Below are 19013 nucleotides of genomic sequence, written 5' to 3'. Positions count from 1 at the left end.
GCACTGCCTTAAGTAATAGGGTTTATTTGGGGCCAGCCTGGGAAACAGAGGGATCTGGAATCTCAACCTCAAAGCCAGACCGCATGGAGACTAGAGCTGGTTCAGGAGCTGGAAGGTTGCTTAGGATACAATGTGGCTCTAACAACTGGGTTACACCAGTAAATAAAATTGCCATCTGTTGAGCTCTTAATATGGGCCAGGCACTATGCCAAGCATTTTACAAGTGTTAGCTATCTTTTTTTTTTTAAAAAAAAAAAACCTGTTTAAATTGTGGAATAAAATACTCTTAGAGTGTTCAAAACAAATATACAGTATAATGAACAATCACAAAGCAAACACTTGTGTAACTACCTGCTCTGTCAAGAAACAGAAAATGCTCAAGCACTGCAGAGTCCTCTCACTCTGAGCACTCCCTTCAGGCCCCAGGGCCCCTCCCTTCCTAGATGTAACCACTACTCTGATGTTTGTGATTATTGTTTCCTTACTTTTTTTTATAGTTTCCTCAACAGTCTATGCTATATAATATCAATATATAACTATATTATATAATTTATAGTTTAGTTTTGCTTATTTTTGAATTCTAAAGTAAAATAATACATATTATTTCTTTTGTTCAACATCATGTTTATAAGATTCATTCATATTGTTCTCTATAGCATAGTTAATTCCCTCTCAGTGCCGTATAGTACTCCATTATGTGAATATATCACAATCTACTTACTCATTCTACAGTTGATGGATATTTTCAGTTTCTGAGGCCATGATAGCAATAAAATTATGGACATGCTTGTATGTGTGTATATGTATATACACATACATACACATATATATATATGTATACATGGTATATGTGAAAAGTTCCTCTTATATACATACACCCAAGAACAAAATTACTGGGTTGTGTACCATACATGTTTTTAGTTTTATTCGATAATGCCAAGGTGTTTTCCAAAATGGTTATACTAACCTAAATTCCATCAGCAGCATATAGATTTCCTGTTGTACTGTATCCTCACCGACAGTTGGTATCATCCGATTTTTCACATATGCCTCTCTGATGAGAGTATAAAATATTTAATTGGAATTTTAATGCCTGGTTCTTTTAAACTTTAAATACATTGAATCATACTTTATGCATTCATCTCTATGCTGCTTCTTTAGCTCAACGTTGTGTTCATAGGATTCGTCCACATTGTTGCATATGGAATCTCACTGTGTTTCTCTTTATTAATGACATTGATCATCTTTTCATTTTTTTTGACCATTTTACTATCCTCTTTTGTTAAGTGTCTGTTCAAGTATTTTGCCTGTTTATCTACTGGGCTGCCTGCCTTTTTCTTACTGATTTGTAAGAGACTTTTGTTTTTTTAAAAAAGTCTGGAGACCAGTTCTCTGCTGGTTTTGTGTTGTGAATATCTTCTTTGGTATTCATGCACATCTCTTTAAAGCTCACAACAACTCCGAGAAATAAATACTTTAATGTCTATGAACAGAACAATCTTAGAGAAGTTGGGTGGCTTGTTCAAGGTCACTGAGCTAGTTAGCACAAGAGGTGGGAAATCAAACTCAGATCTGCTCAGCTTGACAGACTGACTCTTAAGCACTCAGCCATACTGGGAACAGAGGTCATCCATCCCTCTCTAGCGCTATATGGGTCTTCAGCCCCTTCTCCTGCACCTGCTTCTCTCTTCTCTCCTTGTTTCCTTGTGACTTTAACTTACGACTTCCATTTCCTGCCCTCTCCTTGTGTGGCCCTTCTTCTGACTCCCCAGCTCCAAACATTGTCCCTCACTTGGGTTCTCCTTCAAACTCCATGAAGGACATCTCATCAGCTCCATTTGGCACTGTCCCCTTCATGGGCAGGCTTTCACTCCAGACCACGTTATGGCCACGGCTCAGGTACTTTCCCACTCCTCAGCTGTGGCCAGGGTGGCAGAATCCCATGGTCAGCCTGCCTTTGATAGAGCTGTGGGCATGAGAGACAAGGGTGCAAAGGCTGCTCTCTAAAGCAGATATCTCCTCTGGATCTTCACTTTTTTGGCCAATCATCACCTGCTCCTTTGACATCTCATCATCCCAATGATAACTCCCATTCCATCTTTCTTCCAGGACACTGCCTTCTTCCTCAGTCCCCACCTAAGCCCACTTAGGCATCAGCTTCCATCAGTTCTGTGGCCTAAAAAACTGTTAAATGTAGCCACTCCTCTCCATGGCCAGCCTCCACCCGAGTCCAGGCTACCATCATCTCTCACCTGGACTCCCAAAATAGCTACCCCAGGTGCTCTTCACATCTACTTTTCCATCTTCCCAGTCCATTGCCTGTACGGCAGCCAGAGGTACCTGTTCAAAATGCCTATCTCATCATGTCAGCTTGCATGAAATTCCCTTTGGCTTCTCCTTTCTCTTGGGATAAGAACCAAAACCCTCAAGATGAATCGCAAGGCCCTGCAAGGTCTGGCCCATGCCTCCCTCTTCACTCCCTACCTGGCTCTCTGCTCTCTGCCCCTAGGGAATCTGTTCAGTCCTGCTGATACACCAGGTTCCCTCTACCACAGGACCTTTGCACTGTCTACACTGCCTGGAATGTTGAGGTTGCAAGAAAACATGTGATCTCAACTGCACTCTCACTGAGGTACATCCTGAATGGTAAGAAACGTGGTATCTATCATTTAAATTTTCCATACCTTTTGACACAGTATTTCCACTTCTTTTTTTTTTCTTTTTTTTGCAAGACAGAGTCTCGCTCTGTGGCCCAGGCTGGAGTGCAGTGGCGTGATCTTGGCCCACCGCAACCTCCACCTCCTAAGTCCAAGCAATCCTCCTGCCTCTGCCTCCTGAGTAGCTGGGATTACAGGTACATGCCACCACACCCAGCTGATTTTTATACTTTTAGTAGAGACGGGGTTTTGCTCTGTTGGCTAGGCTGGTCTCAAACTCCTGATCTCACGTGATCCGCCCATCTCACCCTCCCAAAGTGCTGGGATTACAGATGTCATAGTGAGCCAGCGTAAGCCACCACGCCCAGCCAGTATTCCCACGTCTCTGAATCTGTGCTTTAGAAATATGACCACAGGCTATATAAAAAGGTATGTAGAACAATTGTTTGCAAATCCTTATAATAGTGAAAATGGAAACGGTATGCATATCAACAAGATATTAGTCAAATAAACTATAATACATCCATAGCATGAAATATTATTAAGACATTAAAAAGAATGAGGTAGATTTCCTTGTGTTCATGTGAGAGGATATCCCAGATATATGAAGCTAAAAAACAAAATTCAGAAGTGTATGATTCCCCTTTTATGCTTTAAAAATACATTGCATGTATGTTTTTAAAAGTTACAAAAACTTGCACAAACTGGTTGACAGTGGCTACGTCTGGGGAGGGAGGATGAATTGACAGGGCATATTTTTTCCTATGTTATGTATTTCAGTAATATTTGATATTGCTATTTTATTACTATAATTTTATAGTCTGAAAAAATCTAATACAGTGAAAAAGATATGTGTATAATTAAATCTGCCATGTCTATCTTCTCCCTAGAATGTCACCTCTATGAAGTCATCAAATGTTTCTATCCTATTCACTGTTATTTACCCCAAAGCCTAGTCAGTGCCAGGCACATAATATGTGCTCATTAAGCATTTATTAATTGAATGAATAAACAAATAATGAGCTGTTTCTGTGACCCCATAAAATGTGATACCCACTCAGTCCTCCACAAACAGACCCCTGGCTACTTCCTCCCTGGAGTTGTACCCCACAGTTTAAAAAAGTTGTAAAAGTGCTTGACTTTTTTATGGCAGTCACATCATGCTATGTGCTGACACTCAGCTTCAGGGACTTCACACCAGTACCACACTCAAATCAGGTTCCCATTCTTGACTTAGGCAAATACTTTTTCTCAGACCCAAGTCAGGACTTCACAATTTGTCCCTGTTGAAGTTCATTGTTTTGTTCATGCCTGTCAAGGTATTTTGAAACTCAACCCCTGACTCTAACCCAATACACATCCTACAAGCTTTATATTGCCTGCACATTTATGATGCATTATGTTTTCTTCCAATTTAATTATAAAAAATGAAAATTGTACAGGGCAGAACCTAGGACAGAATCCCACAGCCCTCCCTGAGCAATGATCTCCCTGTTGACTTAGAGGGGTCTGGGCCTTCTGTTTGCTTCTCACACACAGGAAGCTCATTCCCACCTCATAGCCTCTGTGCTTGCCACTCACTCCACTTGGAATGCTCTCCCTCCAGATGGTAGCTCCTTCATGATCTTCAGGACTCAGCTCCAAGGCTTTCTCACCAGAAAGGGCTTCCTACTACCTAGTCTAAAAGGATCCCCGTCCCCCATTCCACATTATCCTGTTTTGTTTTCTTTAAGGCACTTGTCAATCGCTAAAGTTACCTTGTTCATATTTTTCATTTACCTATTTATTACCTGCTCCTTCCCCCTACCCCAGTGTCAGTGGGGATATTGTCTGCCTTATCCACTGCTCCAGTGCCTGGAGCACTGTAGTCAGTCAGTATTTCCCATGTGACTGAATAATAGACAGAGTTGGTCAAATACCTTGACACCTACTTGCACTGTCTTCTAGACCCATGTCTCCATTTTACCTGCAAGGATGGTCCTGGGACTACTGTATAACACATTTTCTTCAAGTTTGGAAGAGTCAATAAACACAAATTTATTCTCTCATAGTTCTGGAGGCCAGAAGTCCCATACCTGTTTCAGTGGGCCAAAATCAAGGTGCCAAAAGACCTCACTCCTCCAGCAGCTTTGCAGGGAGAATCTGTTCCCCACCTCTTCCAGTTCCCGCTGGCTGTGGTGTTCCTCAGTGTGTAGCTGCCTCACTCCAATCTCCATCGCTAGCATCTTTAAATCTTTCCTGCTCCATCTTTACATCGCCTATTCCTCTGCGTGTGTCATTATTTCTCTGTCTCCTGCTTATACGAGGATACATTTAATGGCATTTAGGGCCTAACTGGCTAATCCAGGATAATCTCTCCAACTCAAGATCCTCAACTTAATCACCTCTACAAAGCTTTTACCAAATAAGGTAACATTCATAGGTTTCAAGTATTAGGACCTGATATCTTCAGGGGCCACCATTCAGCTCAACAGAGGTTATTACTCATTTCGTGAAATGCCTTTGGAAAACTGAGACATACGATGTGTCCAGATTTCTCTTTTCCACCTCTCGGGTAGGGCCTGCCACAGAGGAGAGCTCTGTAAATGCTTCTTGAATGAGTAGATGAATAGAAGATGTTATTCCACTCTACCATTCCCCACCCCAGCCCTCAAAAAGAGAAAAGAACGGGTCTATGACTCCTTTAGCATAACTGTTTTCCCCAGTTCACAGACCCTTGAGAAGCTGGGGGGTTTCGGAAATGGGGAAGCTCTTCATAACTGGTGGCCATCTGACACGCTGCCAATACCTATTGGGAGGGATACAGAATTACTGAATGAGCAACAAGACTAAAATTATTTACAAATGAGCTTTGCCCACTACAGAGGGTATGGGCTTTGCTCATATTTGATTTCTCTCTCTCCCCAGCACTCTGAAGAGGGTTGTATTGTAGCCAAATTAGTTCTTTGGCTACTGAATAGGAGGATGGGAGAGGGAGACCAAATGGCACTGGATAGACAGAAGGAAATTAGTTTATCTTCTCCAAATAGAAGGGACCCCTGATGCACTTCATATAAAAGTACAGCATCTTGGGAGGAGGCCAATTAAACTCCTAACAGGGTCATTTCATAATAAAAACTATTCTCAAGCCCCTGGTCTGGACCCCAGAGTTGGATCAGAAACCTGGTTCTCTGCTGTCGGAGCAGGTTATTCTACAGTTAGCATATTTATTGCTTTTTCATAATTCCTTATCAAAACCAAACATTTACTCCTTGGTGCTCATCCCCAAGACACCCCACCCATGATGGAGTTCTCTTAAGGTATGAGATAATGGGGTTTGGCACCCTGAGATTGCACCTGGGGTAGATCCCAGGGTCCCCCCTGCGAGCGCAGGGGGAAAGGCTCTGAAAGCTGAGGGCCGAGGTGAGTCGCCCTATCTCAGCATCACGGTGGTGCCGTAATGGTGCTCAAGACCTCCCCTCTCTCAGTCCACAAGAAAAGGGACTCTGATGCAAGCAGGGGCGAGGCTGAGGACAACTAAGTGGACTACTATAAGGTAGTCCACCTTATAATAGACTATAAGGTGGAGAGGAAGAGGAGATTCTCTTCTCTCTCCAACCCTGGTGTCAGCATTGAGAAGGCCAAACAGGCATAGTAAAGGGTCAAGGGCAAAGCGGGGTGCTCAAGTCTACCTTCAAAGACAAAGAAGGGGTTGAGATTCACATGTGGTTCAAGCCAGGACACCAGCATAGGAATTCAGATGCAAACTCAGGCACAATGGTCCTAGCTAGAGCGGGATGTGCACTTGTGGGGCAGGCCCTCCTGACCATGGTATAATAACTCTGCCATGAAGCCTGGGGACACCATTCCATGGAGAGCTGCTTGCTTTGGAGGAGCTACAACAGGCTGTAGCATTTTCTTGACTATGTATTAGAATCCTGGGTTGGTGCCACAGTTTTCTGGAAAACACATCAGTGCAATTATAAAGCACATCAATGGGACAATATGATAAATTCAGCAACATTCTCAACAAACTAGTCCCTTTGACTCCCATTACAGCCTTCTATTATACAAATAGAGGCACGTGTGGTTTGTGGTTGAGGAAAAGAATGCTCATCACTAGTTCTTACTTGCAGTGACTTATCTGTGAATTTCTAAAGTGCCTAAACCCCTTCTGAAGGATATAATGAACCACGGAAATGGAAACAAAAATTATCTCACCTATGTGCAATGCCCATACTATAAAGTTTGAAACAAGGAGATCAAGGGTTTTAGAGCATCAGATAAGACTGTAAAAGTTTCACAGGTTAATTTTGTTGCAAACCTGGTCCTTTTAAAAAGTACAAAACTCTGTAAAGGAAGAGACTGATAGATATAACTGTATAAAAAGTAAAGACTTCTGAATCTACGTAAATCTACCTTATCTGTATACACATAAATCTACCATAAATAAAGTTAAAAGACAAATAGCAAGTCAGGAAAAAATCTTGCAATTTATAACATAAAGGGGTATTTTATTTAAAATATAAAGAGCTTTCACAATTCATTAAGAGAAAGGTGAACACTCTAAAAGAAAGGTAGGCAATTTACAAAAAAATGAAATACAAATCATCAATAAGCAGAGATACAACTGAAACAAGCTGGAGATGAAATTCTCTCCTCAGACTGAAAGATGAAAAAGAATCATCCGTACGGCACCTATGAGGCCATGAGGAAATGGGAATTCTCATACACCCTGGCAAAGTTTGGCAATTTCAAAATTGTAAATGTGCATCCAGTTTGACTTGGCAATTCCATTTACAGAAAAGCATCCTAAAGAAATAATCATAGGCTGGGCACGGTGGCTCAAACCTGTAATCCCAGCACTTTGGGAGGCTGAGGCAGGTGGATTACCTGGGGTCAGGAGTTCGAGACTAGCCTGGCCAACACGGTGAAACCCTGTCTCTACTAAAATTACAAAAAAATAAAAAATAAAAAATTAGCCGGACCTGGTGGCAGGCACTTGTAGTCCCAGCTACTTGGGAGGCTGAGGCAGGGGAACAGCTTGAACCCAGGAGGCGGAGGTTGCAGTGAGCCTGGGCAACAGAACAAGACTCCATCTCAAAAAAAAAAAAAAAAAAAAAAAAAAGAAAGAGAAAGAAATAATCGTAGATGTGGAAAAAGATTTAGCTACACACAACATTTACTGCAGCACTGTCAATAATATATAGAAATATTGGAAAAACCTAAACGCCAAAACTGGGGATTAGTTAAAAATATTAAAGAACCAATCACTAGAATATTATAGTCTCTAAAAGCAATTATTTAAAAAGTGATTATATTGATCTATATTGGCTGTGTTATCATATAGTTCTAGATATTTAATATATATAAGGTGGCTTGGTTTGGAGATTGGGGATCTAAAGGTATATAAATATATTATTGATAATGCGTGGCATTATATATATCAAAATATTAACACTTATTTATAGGCTTATAACTCTTATTTATGCCTTTCATTTCCTTCTGAATTTTTTGCAATGATTGCTTTCTGTGCAAGGGAAAAAATACAACTATTTCATAAAGACAGGATTCACATGTGGGCAAATACTCTTAAGCTGGAAACATCTTTTTTGGCCACTGACAACTCACAGAGTAAACAAAAAAGACTAAAGTGCATCATTTAAAATTAGGGTAGCCATATAATTTATCATCTAAACCAGGACACTTTTGATTCTGAAAGGGGAAGCTATTAATAATTTTACTGGGACAAGTAGCATAATCCAGGACTTCCTAGGCAGACTCAGCTGTTTGGTCAGCTTACTTAGAATGAAAATTTTATATACTCTGTCTACAAAAACGACCCAGTGTTGGAGTGTTCAAGGGTAAGACACAAATGTAGAGACTACCCTTTTATCAGTATGATTGGTTGTAGTTTTTAAACATGCCAACCAGATGGTTAAAGGATTTTGAAAAGTTCCTTTTTCTCACCTAATTAGCTTGTTTGGATCGACAGAGCTCTAATTTCAGAGATTTCTTCTTGATAAAAAGTATTTCTCAAAGAAATATACCACTTAAGACCAGGCGCGGTGGCTCATGCCTGTAATCCCAGCACTTTGGAAGGCTGAGGGGGGCGGATCACCTGAGGTCGGGAGTTCGAGACCAGCCTGACCAACATGGAGAAACCCCCCCTCTGTACTAAAAATACAAAATTAGCTGGGCGTGGTGGCACATGCCTGTAATCCCAGCTACCAGGGAGGCTGAGGCAGGAAAATCGCTTGAACCCGGGAGGCAGAGGTTGCAGTGAGCCGAGATTGCGCCATTGCACTCCAGCCTGGGCAACAAGAGTGAAACTCAGTCTCAAAAAAAAGAAAGAAAGAAAAAAAAAAGAAATATACCCTGTGACTAAGAACACACTGTATATTATTAGCTATACTATGTCACATTGCAGATTTTAATCTTGGAAACACTGTGCAACTCTTTTAAAGTCTTCTTGATTCCAAACTTCCTGAGACTCACCTGGTTTCCACTAAGGTCTTTATACAGGGAACTGTTATCTCTGTGACCTGAGGCTCTTACTTAAGATGGCCACTATTTGCATCCTTCAGCCCTGGGTCACTCTGCCCACCAGCTATTTATATCCTCCCTGCCTTTCACAGCGGGGCTCAAGTTTCTCCTCTCTCCTGAGACTTTGCTGCCCACCACAGCCATCCGTGCTGCTCAGCCTCCTGTGACATTTCTTACCTGCACATCAGAATCAGCATCTTCTCACAGGCTATCCTGTTTCCTAATTATTGATTGCACACAACCTCCCTCAAACTAAATAAGCTCCTCGTGAGAAGCAACTATTCTTAGTCTATACCACGTGGCACTTGGCACTGGGCCAGGCAAGGTAAGTCTGTCAACCTCTCTTATCCCGATTATAAAGTGGGGGTTGTAATTCCTTTGTATACTCCACCTCCAACACAAACTGGGGTAGTAACTAGGCATTATAAGAGATAATTTTTTAAATTAGCCAAATTCCCTGAATGCCAGGGTATTTGTGTAGGTGGAAAAATCAAAGCCTTCTCAACTGAAGCAAGGCCTTTTCCTCTTTAAAACACCGTGAAATGACACACACTACAGATTCAGAACAAACTTAGAAGAGAACAAATCTGTTGAAGAATAGTGTCCCATGTGTTAAAAAAATGGCTGCGTAGGTACAAAGGATAAAAGCTTGGACAGGCTGTGTTAACATCTGCAGTGCTATCACTCCCATCTTACAATATTTTACTTGTATTTTTATTCTCCCTGTAGAAGGCCAATATGGAGCTCATCCATTGATCAATTCCCCAACATTTGTGCCCACCTTCCTAAGAGTCCAGAACCTGCCATTACTTGGCATCGATTACAACCTAAGCAACGCATGTTGCTAAATCAATCATGGGTCAATCTATAATTGAAATAACATTCTTTGCACCTCCCCGCTGCCAAATTTATTAAACTAATATAAATGTCAATGTCTCTTTCTTCCAAGCCTAGCTTAGGATGACTTAAGCCCTAATTGAAGTGTGAACAACCAAAATTAGATACCGAGGCTCTTATATTTATTCCATGACCCAAGGCACTATGTTTCTCATACACAAAAGAAACCTTGGGAAATCTGCCAACTCAAATGTATTACTTGTAAACGGCATCACTCTGCAATACCAACGTATAACCACACATGTGGCTGGCAAGGGAGGGTGACTCCCAGCAAAAAGTAAAATTCCCAGATGAACTGGTAACACATACAAAGGGACATCAATGATGCCATTCTTTCTGCTAGTCCATCTAGCACCTGAGTGAGCATCAGGAAAAGGCTCACCTGCTTCAAAAAACTCTACTTCCATCTGTTAGAAAATAGTCTTTATATTCCCAATTTTGTTAGAATAAGCTACTTTACTGCCATCTGCCAGAAAAATTATCATAATAAATCTCTGATGGCTGTGATTTGAACACTGACTCCTTAGAAGGGACACAATTGTGCAGTGTACAACCTACACAGCAGTGCTGGCCAGGTGTTTAATAACTTTGGAATATAGTAAACCAGTAGGGGGGAGCCATGCTTTATTTTACTTCCTCTCTGAGCCTCAGTTTCATCATCCATACATTGGCAATAATAAGAGCTATCTAGTATCAGTGTCTTAGCACTGATCGGGCTTCCTATTGGAGTAGGAAAGCAATGGTTTGTGAAAGATTAAGACAATAAAAGAAGACCACATTACTTGATTATTACATAATAACTATACCCATAAGACGGAGAGCTCACATTCTCTTTGACTCTACAAATATCATTCATCCAATTACATAATTTAGGTCTTCACATATTGAAAGTGAAAAGACTTCAGGTTTTTTGGTAGTGATGATGGGTCTTGCAGCCCCTACCACACTCTCTTACTAGATTTCTGATCGAAGAAGCCCACGATGGCAAGGTAGTTGGTGAGAGTTAGGCATTTATTATCTAGGAATGAAAAAGAAAAAAAAAGAAAACCTAAAATTAACTGGCCTACATCAGGGTTTCTCTCAATCTCATCACTATCATTTTGGACGTGATCAACCTTTGAGGTAGGGGCCGTCCTGTGCATTCCAGTGTAGGAAGTTTAACAGCATCCTTGGCTTCTACCCACTAGATAGCAGTAGCACCTTCACCCCCCAGTCATGACAACCAAAAATGTCTCCAGACATTGCCAAATGTCCTCTGGGACGAGGGGGTGGCAAAACTGCCCACAGTCGAGAAACACTGGCCTACACAGAAATTCAAATTTATGGCCGTAGCATCATTCTTGGGAAACAGCAAGCTGGCCTCCCACCAAAGGAGACCTGGACTTTAAGTTCTACTATGGGTGTTCTGTGACCTTAAAGGTTCTAGCTTCTACTTCCTGTCATATAAATAAAACCCAGACTCTGGTCTCTCACTTCTAGGATTTCCTCCTTTGCAGGGTATTAAAAGGTAGGGCTGGGGGAAAGTGTTAAGGACAACATCACAGCTCAGGCATCCCCCTCTGCTCACTTGGTACTTGGCTGCCTGCCGGGTTCCCAGCATTGCCGTCTTCTCTTGAATAATGGTGCTGTTACCACACAGGGCTGGCATGAAGCTGGATACTTGCAGCCTTCCTGTTGTGGCTCCTACAGCAGTATAAACTCATAATTTGGTTTCCGATAGCACAGCTATTGAAGGCTAGGTCATTTAATAAAAACTTGGGTAAAATAAAAGAAATGACAACACAGAAAACCTTACAACTGGGTACTGGATTTGAAGGATTCCAGAGTCACACCTTGGTCATTCCAGACAGGTCCTCTTTCCAGACGCTGCCTGGCCCAGCTCCCAGCCCACAGGGTCCACCTGCTTCTCTCCCACTACCCAGGGAGACCTTCAGTCCCTTCCCCTCTGGGAAGCCCAGGGGTTCCATGCCCTGTCTCAGGTCTGCTGTCTCCCTCTCCTCCAGCCTTCACTTTCCATGGCTCTACTTTCTCCCTTCTGGCCTGACAGACAGACAGCTGGGAGCGTCCACATCATTCAAGAAAATTCCCAACCACCACCCACAGAGGTTGGCCTTTTTAGAAACTTAGAAGACAATATCTCTCAATAATTCATTTCCCCAAGTCTGAGATATTTGTCTTGGAAAATCATTTCAGGGGAAGCTTCACCAAGATCCGAGCTGGCTGTAGTCATTGGGCCCATCTTTACAGCATCCTGTGGGCATGAGGCGAGGTTCTGTTTCCTATGATCATCTAGACATGGCAAATGTTGAACAATGTCATGTATAACACACTTCCCAGGAATTAAAAAAATAATTTTTTAGAGATAGAATTTACTAAATCTATAATGAAAAAGATTTTTTGTAGACCACAAAGCATATTATTTAAAGAAGAGTAATTAATTGGTGCAGGAAAAAAAACAGTTCAAACAATGAACAGAAAAAGAGCTCAGAAACAGACCCAGGTGTTTGGAAAATAAGCATAAGAAAGATCTCTACAGAAAGGATAAACTATTCAATATATGGTTCTCAGGATAGATGGTAACTGGAAAAAGATTGAAAATTAACTTTTTACCTCACATCATTAACCAAAAGATTCCAAGATCTGAATAAAAAACCAAACACCTATAAAGCATAAAGAGAAAATATAAGAAACTATTTTATGACCTTGAGGAAGTGAAGGTCTTCTTAAGCAAGACACAAAAAACAAAAGGCCTCAAGGAAAAGCCTGAAATGTCAACTATTTCCAAAGGGGAGAAAAAGCGTTTGTGGAAAAGATGCCATAAACAAGGTCAAAAGAAGAAAAGCAACAAGGTGGAAAATTACATTGTTTCCAAATAGAGAAAAGATCCAAATCGAGAATACATAGAGAATTCCTACAAATCAATAAGCAGCTCTAAATAATACCAATGACAAATCATCAAAGGATACTAACAGCAATTTACAGAGTACAAATACAATGAACATGAGAGGAAAATGCTCAAAAACACACCACAAATGAGGGAAATACAAATCAAATTTTTTTTACTCATAACATTGGCAAAATTTAAAAGGTTTGAAAATGTGGAGCATTAATTAAGGAAATGGGCACATCTCTGTACTGCTAGTGGAAGTATAAATTACTCAGCTACTTCAGAAGACAATCTGGCAGAACTATTAAAATTAAAAATGCACATACCCAGCAATTCTATTTCTGGGTAGTAATACTTCCTCACGTGCCCAGGAAGCATACATAAAAATAAAGACATTGACTACCTATTTTCCATAAAAACTAGAAACCTAAATGTCTATCAACTTAACAGATAAATATTTGGGAGGCCAAGGTGGGTGGATCATTTGAGGTCAGGAGTTCAAGGCCAGCCTGGCCAACATAGTGAAACCCCACTTCTGGTAAAAATACAAAAATCAGCTGGGCATGGTGGCAGATGCCTGTAATCCCAACTACTTGGGAGGCTGAAGCAGGAGAATCACTTGAACTCAGGAGGTGGAGTTTGCAGTGAGCCGAGATTGCGCCACTGCACTCCAGCCTGGGCGACAGAGCAAGACTCTGCCTCGAAAAATAAATACATAAATAAATAAATAAGAATAAAAATAACAGATAAATAGACCCTGGAATATTTTATGGAATACCATGAAGCAGTTTAAAAGAATGAGGTATTTCCATACATAATAACATTTAACAGCACGTGTGAAAAATTACAGAAAAATGTCCGTGAAGTGATACTATTCACATTAAAAAGAAAAAAAAAGACAACGCACACAGCAATATCATCTACACCCGTAATGACAGACATATACAGTAGGTAAATGTCTAGAAAATGGTATGAAAAATGCCTTTAGACCTGGGGGTACAGGAGTGACCACATTTGAAGGGGATACTTCCCCCTTATCTCTATTGTTTTACTATCTCATGAGGAGAACATGTTTATTCATGATGTATTAGTTTGTTTTCACACTGCTGATAAAGACATGCCCAAAACTGGGAACAAAAAGAGGCTTAGGCCGGGCATGGCAGCTCATGCCTGTAATTCCAGCACTTTGGGAGGCCAAGGTGGGTGGATCACCTGAGGTCAGGAGTTCAAGATCAGCCGGGCCAACGTGCTGAAACCCCACCTCTATTAAAAATACAAAAATTATCCAGGCGTGGTGGTGGATGCCTGTAATCCCAGCTACTTGGGAGGCTGAGGCAGGAGAATCGCTTGAACCTGCAAGGCGGAGGTTGCAGTGAGCCAAGATTGTGCCATTGCACTCCAGCTTGGGTGACAGAGCAAGACTCCATCTCCAAAAAAAAAAAAAAAAAAAAAAAAAAAGAGGTTTAATTGGACTTACAGTTCCACATGGTTGGGGAGGTCTCAGAATCATAGCGGGAGGCAAAAGACACTTCTTACACGGCAGCGGCAAGAGAAAAATGAGGAAGAAGCAAAAGCGGAAACCCCTGATAAACCCATCAGATCTCCTGAGACTTATTTACTATCACAAGAACAGCATGGGAAAGACCAGCCCCCATGATCCAGTTAGCTCCCCCTGGGTCCCTCCCACAACACATGGGAATTCTTGGAGATACAATTCAAGTTGAGATTTGGGTGGGGACACAGCCAAACTATATCACATGATTTTCAAAATTCACTGTCAAGTTTCTTTTATGGAAGAAACAAATTTTTCAAAGAAAACAATAACAAGCAGAAATCACACTCTACTTAGTTTTAAGACAACTATTTACCTCATCATGCAAAGGCAGTTTTGTCTGCAACCAAACTGGATTTTGCAGTCCCTCTGCATAGCAAACGGTCTTTTAGGACCTTTCCTGAAGAAAGGTATATTTATATATTACCATGATGTATATGTCAAGAGGAGGTTTTGGGCAGAGGTTTCAGACAGAGGCCTCCACATAACAGATGTAGGCCAGCAGCCCCATGTAAAAGAGAGAAGTGCTTTAAGTTTCCTTTCTAAGCAGAAGGATGTCTGTCAGAAGCAACCAGAGGAGCTACTCCTAGGTCAGTGTCAGCCTGTCTCTGACTGGCAGCTGCTGTCTAAATGATGCACTGAAACTGAAGTAATCATCACAGTGAACATTGAACCACTGTCCACTGTGTGCCAGGCCCTATGCCTGGGGCTCAGAACCCAGAATCTCACTTAATCCTCACAACAATCCCAAAAGAAGAGCTTTACTACCCATTTCAGAGATGAGAAGCCTGAGGTTCAGATGGATCAAGGCAGGTTCTCAAGCAAATGACTAAAGGGCAATTCTAATTCATACCTGCCCATCTCAAGCCTATGCTCTGGCCTCCACCCTGTACTGCCTCCTGCACCATAGTAAATGGTAGGTTTGGAGATATGGATGGGCTTTGCTCAAATCAATATGTGCACATTAATGTTAAATTTCTTTATATGTAGGTTAAGGGCCAAAAGTGATTTCTACAAGAATCCTAAAGAGAAGCTATCATCTCTCCTGTCTCATCCTTGCAAAGGATAGTGGTCAGGAATGTGGCTGGATCTGCCACATTCTGGGGAACAGAGATGACCTCAACCTTCAGCACCAGAGCAGTTCCAGGGAGCACCAACTGGCCAAAGTCACAGGTGAATCAGTCAAGAGTTTTAAGACAGCTTTCCCTTGAGATAACATACTCCCGTGCTGGCTGTTCTGCCCCAGTCAGAATGCAAATGTTTGTGTAGTTATATTTATTAATAGAGACCACGGTTAGCCAGGCCTGGCACATGGTTAGGGCTCTGTATTGAAACCAATAAGTAAAAGCTTAGAATTTCTATTTTCGTTCCCACTCCTGTTGCTACTGGGGGCCTTTTATCCAGTCCTGTTTTTAATCCAGCAGCCTGCAAGGGGCAGGAAAGAGGCAGGTAAAGTTGTCTAGCAAGGCAGAGTAGAAGGCACACCTGCCCTCCAGATGCCGAGAGCTTTTATAAAAGGTAACAACGTAGGTAACAAATTTCCCCCAAATTTTAATTCTCAGGGAGAATGGGTTAGGGAAATAAATTTAGAGAGAAGAGTGGCAGATGGGATAGATGGATTCAATTAAGGCAAAGAATATCGAATAATTCCGGGGATGCCTCATTCTAATGGAACATGTCATTTTCTCCTCATTGCCTCCAGGTCTAGGTAGACTGTTGCCCCAACAGTCTAGGTAGGAAGTAGGGTGCTCACACCGTGCCTCAACCCCAGCAGGAGTTTAATATCCTCAAATGAGAGAGCTAATATTCCCTCTTCTCTTCTTTTCAATAATGTGGTGAAACAGCACATGAATCAGACTAAGTGAATGCAGGATACATAATAGATGCACATTTCTACAGAACCAGGTGTTATTCAAGTTAAATGGGTATTTTCCATTGTCATCAAAACAGAACAGATTTCTTTATTTGGTCTATGGGAGACTCTCCTTTTTAATTAAACCAACCACACTGTCATTTTCCTAAGAAAGATAATAAAACAATAAAAATATTTACATCCTTTTATCTTCCTAAACATTAATCATGAGGGGAAGAGGGTGTTTTGCCTTTGCTAGATAGTTTTATCACATAGACATTATACTAATATGCTTTAAATTACTGTTTTACAGGTCACTTTATCCTTATTAAGGATGTATTCGATTCTTGTTGCCTCTAACAGTATTTGTAATTATTTACTACCAAAAGGAATTCAATTCTGTAATAAATCGATCACCATATATAGTTGATATATGAGTATTGCTATGTATATAATATATACACAGCATGTAAACCTGAACACTACTTCCAAGTGACCTCAATTTTCATCCAAAGTCAAGTGTAAATGTCTAGTAGTTTGATGAGCGATGCTTTCTTTATTCTCTGCCTCTCAGTTATGCAATTTGATTGACAGTCATGTTATCCAACAGTCATAGATGGGTTATAGTTTCAACAAGTCAGTATTATTATGTCTATAGTCAATGGAGAGACTGGGGAAGGCTTAGAGTAAAGCAACTCTACAATTATACTCCATAACTAACTGCAACAATGTAGATCTACTCTGTTATCAATTAAACGTGGCAATGCCTATGAAGTCTTCTTTTGTAGAGATGCTAAATCACTTTTAGATTCTAGCCCACAATTTACCGTACTGTGGAGTAAAATCATCCCAAATAGAAGGAAATAATATTTGGGCTGTCAGACTCTCTTCAAGGTCCTGTGTAGTAACCTCCACTTGAGAGACTCTGCTGGGAAAGTAAGCTCATGTTAAAATATGGAACCACTGATTTGCTTCACTATAACTGAGGTGTCCTGACTTCTGATGATAAGCCACCTTTGATTTTTTTGAGTGGTTTACAGTAGCTCCCAGAAGAGGAGACAGCATTCTGGAAGCTCAAGTCACTGACTCCCAGCAAGTGGCCCACTCACATGGCTACTAGCAGGATTAAGCTCCTCACTGGCTGTTGTACTGAGGGCCTCAGTTCCCCACTGGCTGATGACCAGAGGCCTCCCTCAGTTACCTGCCACACAGGCCTCTCCATAAGGCAGCTTACAACATGGAAGTGGGCTTCCCTTAGAGCAAGACAGGGCATGCAAGAGAGAGTGAGAGCAACAGAAGTGACAGCAGTTTTGTACCCTAACCTCAGAAATGACACCCCACCACTTTTGCTATATTCTCTTTGTTATAAGCAAGTGACTAAGTCTAGCCCACACTAAAGAAAAGAGGATTACACAAGGGCATGAACACCAGGAGGTACAGACCTTTGGGGCCACATTAGCCACTGCCCACACTTTCCTTGCATGCACAACAACACAGGAATAAACATCAAAATAGATAATAAATAGAGGGAAAATAGGGAAGCAGAAGGGAAAGGGAAAATGTTCCAGCATCTAATTACTCATGCCTCAGAGCTCTCACATTCTCTCTCCCCACCTCTAAATCTAGCCCAACAGCACACCCTCCGATCAGGTGCTCGCTTCACAGTCTCACACCTGTCTCCTCTTCTCTACCTGCACAGCACCACCAAAGTTCAGGCTTTCATCTCTTCACACCATGAATATTGCAGCACTACTTTTCTAACCAGGCTCCGTACTCCAATCTTTCTAACTCACACTTTTAACTTACCTTTATGGTACAGAAAGCCCTTCAGTAGCTCCCCATTGTCAAACAAAATCCAGACTCTTTAGGCTGCCGTTTGGTGCCTTCCATAATTTGATCCAGGCCTGGGTATCAAAATGCATCACCCCCAAGCCCCCAGTAACAATTCTCCATCCCAGGCAAACCATGCTCAACACCCAAACACACCATGTTTATACTCAGCTTGAAGCCTCTGCTAATACCATTATTCCCCCTCCCACCGCAAGACCAGTCTTCACCTTACCATTACAAATCTTTGGCAATTTCCAAGATGCAGAGCAGAGCCCATCTTCTGTTACGCAGTTTCTGTTCACTCCTAACTAGATTTCGGTTCCTCTAGGAACTGGCACAGCTGAGAGACCACCCCACCCACTGCACAGGCCAGTACCTGTGTACCTGCCTGTTTTCCCAAGGAATCGGTAAGTTTCACAACTTCCTTCTTCCAGAGACCACCAGACTGCATCTCTGTGAGGGTGAGGATGGGTCTCACTCATCTTTCCCTCCTGACAGGAGGGCACAGCTGTTCTATGACAGGCAATATTGGTTGACTTAAGATGGACAGATGGAAGGAAGGAAGGAAGGAAGGAAGGAAGGAAGGAAGGAAGGAAGGAAGGAAGGAAGGAAGGAAAGAAGGAAGGAAGGAAATGTCAAGCCCAGGGTCTAGCATATAACAAGAGGTCAACAAGTAACACATATTTGTTAACACGACCAATTCTTACAATGGGAATTCTTCACCCAGCGACACCTTAGCTATGTAGGAGCCCTTCGAAAGAGAGCAAAGGCAAATGCAGTTTATCTGAGTCTGACACAAACAAGCCGACTCAC

General features: G+C 41.6%; 1 long non-coding RNA gene across 2 annotated transcripts in view; it reads right to left on the bottom strand.

Moving 5' to 3' along the window:
- LOC109027764 (uncharacterized) overlaps positions 1-19013 on the bottom strand; it is a 45523-nt gene extending 26510 nt beyond the window's left edge. The window contains exons 1-2 of one of the 2 annotated variants that reach the window (XR_010134727.1): positions 11647-19013; positions 1-11097 (exon numbers count right to left, since the gene is read on the bottom strand). The exon at positions 1-11097 is cut by the window's left edge and continues 14466 nt beyond it. This is a non-coding gene — a long non-coding RNA (uncharacterized lncRNA). The other variant, XR_002006823.3, reaches the window with a different exon arrangement.

The sequence above is a fragment of the Gorilla gorilla genome, chromosome 6 (genome assembly GCF_029281585.2).
Source record: "Gorilla gorilla gorilla isolate KB3781 chromosome 6, NHGRI_mGorGor1-v2.1_pri, whole genome shotgun sequence".
In the NCBI taxonomy this organism is placed as follows: Eukaryota; Metazoa; Chordata; class Mammalia; order Primates; family Hominidae; genus Gorilla; species Gorilla gorilla.
This window is presented reverse-complemented; position numbering and strand designations above follow the sequence as displayed.